The sequence below is a fragment of the Monodelphis domestica genome, chromosome 2, assembly GCF_027887165.1.
Source record: "Monodelphis domestica isolate mMonDom1 chromosome 2, mMonDom1.pri, whole genome shotgun sequence".
NCBI classification, from domain to species: Eukaryota; Metazoa; Chordata; class Mammalia; order Didelphimorphia; family Didelphidae; genus Monodelphis; species Monodelphis domestica.
Genome location: NC_077228.1, coordinates 275,318,926 through 275,325,158, shown reverse-complemented (window position 1 = coordinate 275,325,158; position 6,233 = coordinate 275,318,926).

The following is a 6,233-nucleotide window of genomic DNA, read 5'->3' as shown; positions in this document are numbered from 1 at the left end:
TGGAGAGCCAGGCCAGGAGGAGGAAGGTCCTGGGGTTAAATGTGACTTCAGACACTCCCTCCACTGTGTGACCCTGGGCACGTAAGTCACTTAACCCCCATTGCCTAGCCCTTACCACTCTTCTACCTTGGAACCAAAACTTAGTATCTGTTCTAGGCCAGAAGGTAAGAAGGTAAGAGTCAGAGAAAAAAGGAATGTATTATATAGGATTGATATTTGATACTCCCAATTAAATGTATTCTTTTTAAAATCTACTAGAATATCAAAGAAGGAGTCTAGACATCTTTGTGAGAGTTTTTTTCTAATAATGGGTTTTCTGGTCAGTAGCATCAGAGTTTGTTGTTCAATTTAGTCATGTCTGATTATATAACGCTGCAGACTTTATGCGTAGGGGTTCCTTTCTCTTTAAAAAATCCTTTACCTTCTATCTTAGAATCAATACTAAGTATTGATTCCAAGGCAGAAGAGAAGTAAGGGCTAGACAGTGGGGGGTTTAAATGACTTGCCCAGGGTCACACAGCAAGATAGGAAGTGTCTGAGTTCAGATTTGAACCCAGGACTTTCCATCTCTAGTCCTGGATCTCTATCCACTGAGCCACCTAGCTATCCCAGCACTTTTTTTGGAGTGGTTTGCCATTTCCTTCTCCAGGATGTCCCCCTTTTATAGATGAGAAATTGAGACAAGTAGGGGTTAAGTGACTTGTCTAGGGTCACACAAGCTAATAAGTGTCTGAAATTGGATTCATACTTAGATCTTCCTGACTCCAGGCTGGGCATTTCCATCTACTATGCCACTCATTTACCCCAACCAGAGTTGGTAGGGGACTGCAAAATGAAAGAGGCCAGACCATGTGAGCATGGAGGCAAATAGGATTGTTTAGGATAAATTTTACAAGAAAGCATGGAGAAATTAACTTTCTGAAGTAGCTTTGAGTTGTCCACTAGGCTGGCACACGAAGCAGTACTCCACGTCACTTTTGGGGTGTGAGGGGCAGCTGATGTTGCCATCCAACCTGGACAGATGTCATGTTTGGGTACACTCGAAAGAGTAAGGAGATACACAGGCATGTGTTGCCTGTGGCAAGCAGCGCCTCTGCAGGCCCCTCACCCCTAGGGCACCTGCCAGGGCACAGTCCTGTGCGAACACAGAACAAGCCAACAAGCAGTGCCATTTGCCTCGTCTCTGTCTTTAGGGGCTTCCTTACTCCAGCATCCAGGATCCTTGTTAATCGCCAGAGGAGCTTCTGGGTAATTGGGCTTGACAATTCAAGGTGGAGGTGGAGAATTGGCAGGACAGGACGGCGGGGGCTGCAGTACTCCCTCTGCCTGACACTGTTGTTCTTACTCGTAAGGAGACTTCCCTAGCAGGAACCTGGGGGCTAACTAACTGGGCCCTGTATAGGGACGCCTGCTCAACAGGACCTTCCAGGGCTCTGATAACGGCAGCTGTAATGGGGATCTCAGGGTCCCTGAGCGCAGCACAACCACTAACTCCTGTCTCAAAGAGCACGGCTAAAACTCTTTTTAAGCCTTTACCCTCTTAGAATCAATACAGTGCATTGGTTCCAAAGCAATCAAAAGGTCCCAAGGTAAGGGCTAAGCAATGGGGGTTAAATGACTATTCCAGGGACACACAGCAGGAAGTATCTGAGGCCATATTTGAACCCCAAACTCCCCATCTCCAGAGCTGGCTCTCTGTCCACTAAGTCACCCAGCTGCCCCCACAGCTAAACCTTCTAACTTGCTAGAGAACTATTGAGGAATAAGAATAGTGAGGTAATGGAAGAAGAAGGGAAATTGCCCTTGTCAACTGCCTGGTTGTAAATCCTGCCTCTGCCACCTTGATTCCTTGGGTGATGTTGGGCAAATCACTTCACTGGCCTCAGTTTCTATATCTGGAAAATAAGGAGGATTCTTGGTGTAGCCTTCTAGGGTCCTCCTTGGTTCTAACTGCAGTTCTGGGTCAGAAGAGCTACCCTGATGAAGCCCCAGGGCAATAAATAGGACACCCTAGTTCTTCTTTGGATGCCACTGCCCTACACCCTCCATCAGGATGGCCAGAGAAATACTCCCTCGAAGGCCTTCTCAGCACTGTACCTATAAATAACAGGCCCCAGGAACCGTCCTGGAGTCAGCATTCCTCTGCTTGAACTGGACTGCGCCAGAGTCGGTGGCTGTGTGGTCCATCTCTGGAGTGGGGCGCTGCGCCTTCTCATCTTAGAACGCATACTTAATGTGTCTGCTACAAGGTAGAGGAGTGGTCAGGGCTATGTAGCGGGGGTTAAGTGGCTTGCCCAGGGTCACATAACTAGGAAATACCGTGAGGCCAAATTTGAACCCAGGACCTTCCCACTCCAGGCCTGGCTCTATCCATTGAGCCACCTAGTGGCCCTGTGTGGCAGTCTTCTAACGGGCAGGATGTCTGAGCTAAGTAGAACAGGGATGCCCAGCTGTCTTGTGGAACTGGGTGTTCATTTTAGGCCAGTTGTCTGCAGGCCTGAACCTTTGCCAGGTGCTGATGTCCCCTTAGGAAGGAGCACATCTGGCAGATAACTCTCACTCTTCCTTCCTGGGCCAAATCTTCCCCTTCCTTCCCCATGCTCAGGCCCTTTAGTGCATTGCCCTTTTAAAAATTATTTTTTAAATTAAAAATTCTTTACCTCCCATCTTAGAATCTACATTGTGTATTGATTCCAAGGCAGAGAGAAGCTAGGGCTAGGCAGTGGAGGTGCCCAGAGTCCCACAGGCAAGCAGTATCTGAATACAGATTTGAACCCAAGACCTCTGGTCTCCAGGCTTGGCTCTCCATCCACTGAGCTTCGCAGCCACGTCCCAGCATCGGCTTTTAGTACAATCTTTTAGCAAGCTCAACAGGGTATTGGAGTCTTTGGCAGTGCTAGGGACATATTAGGCACTGGCTGTTTGTTGAGTGGAGTCCCTCAAAGGGTGCGTGAGAATTATGCCTCATTTCTCCACTCATATGTACCCTATGGGAGCCTTTGTCCCAGGAAAACAAGATCTTTTCAGGGCCCGGCCGCCCTGGGAGTAGAATATGCTGGGAAGGCATCAGCACCAAGGGTAGAGAGTGAATTGGACTTCTGGGCAGGGCTTGTGGAGGCCTGGGGGGGAGATCCCACTTAATGGAAGGAAAGCGTGCTACCTAACTGTCCCTCCAGCTGCCTAGGATTATGTCTTAGGAGGTGGCTGTGAAAGGAGACTGCCAGGCAGGGGTCTCAGTAGTCAAGAAGTCTCACTATGGCTCTAAAACATCAGCTAAGCATCCAAACCATCTAAAGCAACTAAAACATGGCATCATCTGCTGTCCGAGGCAGGGAAGAGGGCAGGCCCAGCATCCTTCCGTGTTCCTGGATTCTCTGTCACTGGCCGACGGAGCTTGTCGGCACCGGTCATGGGCCCAGGCGGCCGGGCCTCCCTCATACTAGGTTCCTGAATGTAGTCTTACTGCTGGCTGAGGAGCGCGAGGCAGAAATGAGACAGGCCCTGGCGTTAGGGTGGAGATGCGAAGGGCTGTGTGGCCAGTCGTCTCATTTGGCCCTCCCAACAGCCCCACAAGAGAGGCGCTTTATCCCCATTTTTACAGTCGGAAGAAGCTGAGTTTAAGTGACTTGCCCAGTAGGGGTCTGAGGCCCAGCTCTCTGGTCGGCCCCGGGGGAAGCTGTCCCTGGCGGGATGAATGAATCCTCTGGAGAGGAAGGCTCACGCTGGGCAGATACCCATAAAAAGTGTTTCAGGGCAAGTCTGAAGGCCCACGGAGTCATCAGCAGGGAAGCGTGGGAGGGTCTGGTGGCACGGCCCACCCTCGAATACGAAGGGGACCCGAGCCCTGTTCTGAAGGTCTGCTCCCTGGCAGGGCAGGGGATGTCAAGGGGCCCACACTCCTGCCCTGCTGATTGCCCGGCATGGGCCTGCCTGCTTCCAGGGCCTTGGGACACTCGGCGAGGGAATGAGCTGGCTTTCGGCCCGTTTGGGCCGCTCCCTCCAATTTGTGCCAGGAGTTTCTGTTTGAAACGAAGGGGCCAGGCTCGTGTGGTCTTGATTCCACATCTTCCTTCCCACGGAAATAAGCTTTTAAACCTGCACTGTTACTTCAGTTCTCTAACATGAAAGGTTTCTCCAGAGTCGTGCTCCTCGGATGCTCCACACACCTTTGCTACAAGGCCACCAGGGGATGGGAAGAAGACCCGAGCTCTAATCCTACCTCGGACACTAGCTGTGGGACCCCAGGCAAGGCACAACCTCTTTGAGCCTCAGCTGTACAAGGGCCCGTGAGGTCCCCAATACCAAACTCTTGTAAGTTTATGTTGTCGGTAAATTGGCCAAATTTTGGTAGGTTATTGTTTTTATTGATTGAGGAAAGAGTTGATCTGAATATGCAGAAAGTTAATACATGTAGAGGAGGTAGCGGACTGAGAGCCAGGCCTAGAGATGGGAGGTCCTGGGTTCAAATATGGCCTCAGACACTTCCCAGACTGTGTGACCCTGGGCAAGTCATTTAACCCCCATTGCCTAAAAATACATGTAGAGAGTATATCTTTCTGCCTTTTTTTTCCCCTAAAACTTGATTTTGAAATGCTGCTTCTTTTTTTTTTTAAACCCTTATTTGAACCTCGTAGAAACTCTGGGAGGTGCTATTATTGTCCTCATTTTACAGTTGAGGAAATGAAAGCAAAAAAAGTTAAGTGACTTGCCCAGGGTCACACAGCTTGAGGGCATTTTTAAATTTAGGTCTTGCTGATTCCAGTTACAGAGTTCTATCTACAGTGCCACCTAGCTGCAGAAAAGAATTTGTAGGGAGGCTTCAAGGGAAATAAAAGTCAATAGGGAGGGAATAGAGGGGGATATCTGAAGAAAGAGGCCCGGTGAGATATCCACATGGGCAACATAGCCTAAGATGAGTGTAGGGAAGGAATGGGTATGTGTATGGAAGGGGAAGGGGAAGATGCTGTTTTTTGTTTAGGACTAGACAGATGGAAGCATTGTGACTTTAATGCCCTAATCCTCTATTTCATTCCAAGAAAGGCATGGCTCCCCATCCCTCCCTTCTCAGCCTCTACCATTCAGTCAGGAGAAAATTAGTTCAGGGCCCAAGGCCAGATGGATTCACAAGTAAATTCTACCAGCCATTCAAAGAACAGTTAATTCCAACACTACATAAACTATTTGGAAAAATTGGGGAGAAAGAAGTCCTTCCAAATTCCTTTTATGAAACAAAAATGGTACTGACCCCTAAACCAGGAAGAGCTAAAACAAAGAAAATTATAAAGCAATTTCCCTAATGAACATTGGTGCAAAAATGTTAAATAAAACACAAGCAAGGAGATGACAGCATTGTACCACAAGGATCATATACCATGATCTGGTGGGCTTTATACCAGGTATGCAGGGATGGATGGCTCAATATTGGGAAACCTATCAGCATAATTGACTATATCAGTAACAAAATCAACAGAAACCATATCTGAAACTGAGATACTCAGTTTCAGAAAAGTCTGACAAAATGCAGCACCCAATTCTTATAAAAACATTAGAAAATATTGAAATTAAAGGAGCTTTCCTTAAAGTGACAAATGACAACTATCTAAAACCATCGGCAAACATTTTCTGTAATGGAGCCAAACGAGAACCCTTCTCATTAAGATTAGGGATGAAACAAGGATGCCCATTATCACCAGTGTTATTTAATATTGTAGAAATGCTAGCACTAAGAGCAGAAAAAGAAATTAAAGGAATTAGAATAGGCAAGAAGGAAACAAAACTATTACTCTTTGCAAATGATATACATAGAGAACCCCAGAGAATCAATTAGAAAACTAATAGAAATAATTAACTTTAGCAAAGTTACAGGATGTAAAATAAAAATATAAACATTAGCATTTCTGTTTACCACCAACAAAGTTCAATGGCAAGGGATTGAAAAGGAATTCCACTAAAGATAACTGTAAACAATATAAGTACCTATGAGTATAGTTACCAAAACATCCAGCAACTATATGAACACAATTATAAAACACTCTTCACACAAATAGTTAGACTTAAACAGTTAGAAAAATGTTAATTGCTCATGTTTAGGTTGAGCCAATGCAAACAAAGTGACAATCCTACCAAATTAATTTACTTTTATCAGTGTCATACTAAACTACTCAAAAATTATTTCCAGAACTAAAAAAAAAAAAACAAAAACAAAATTCACATGGAAGAACAAAAGGTCAAGA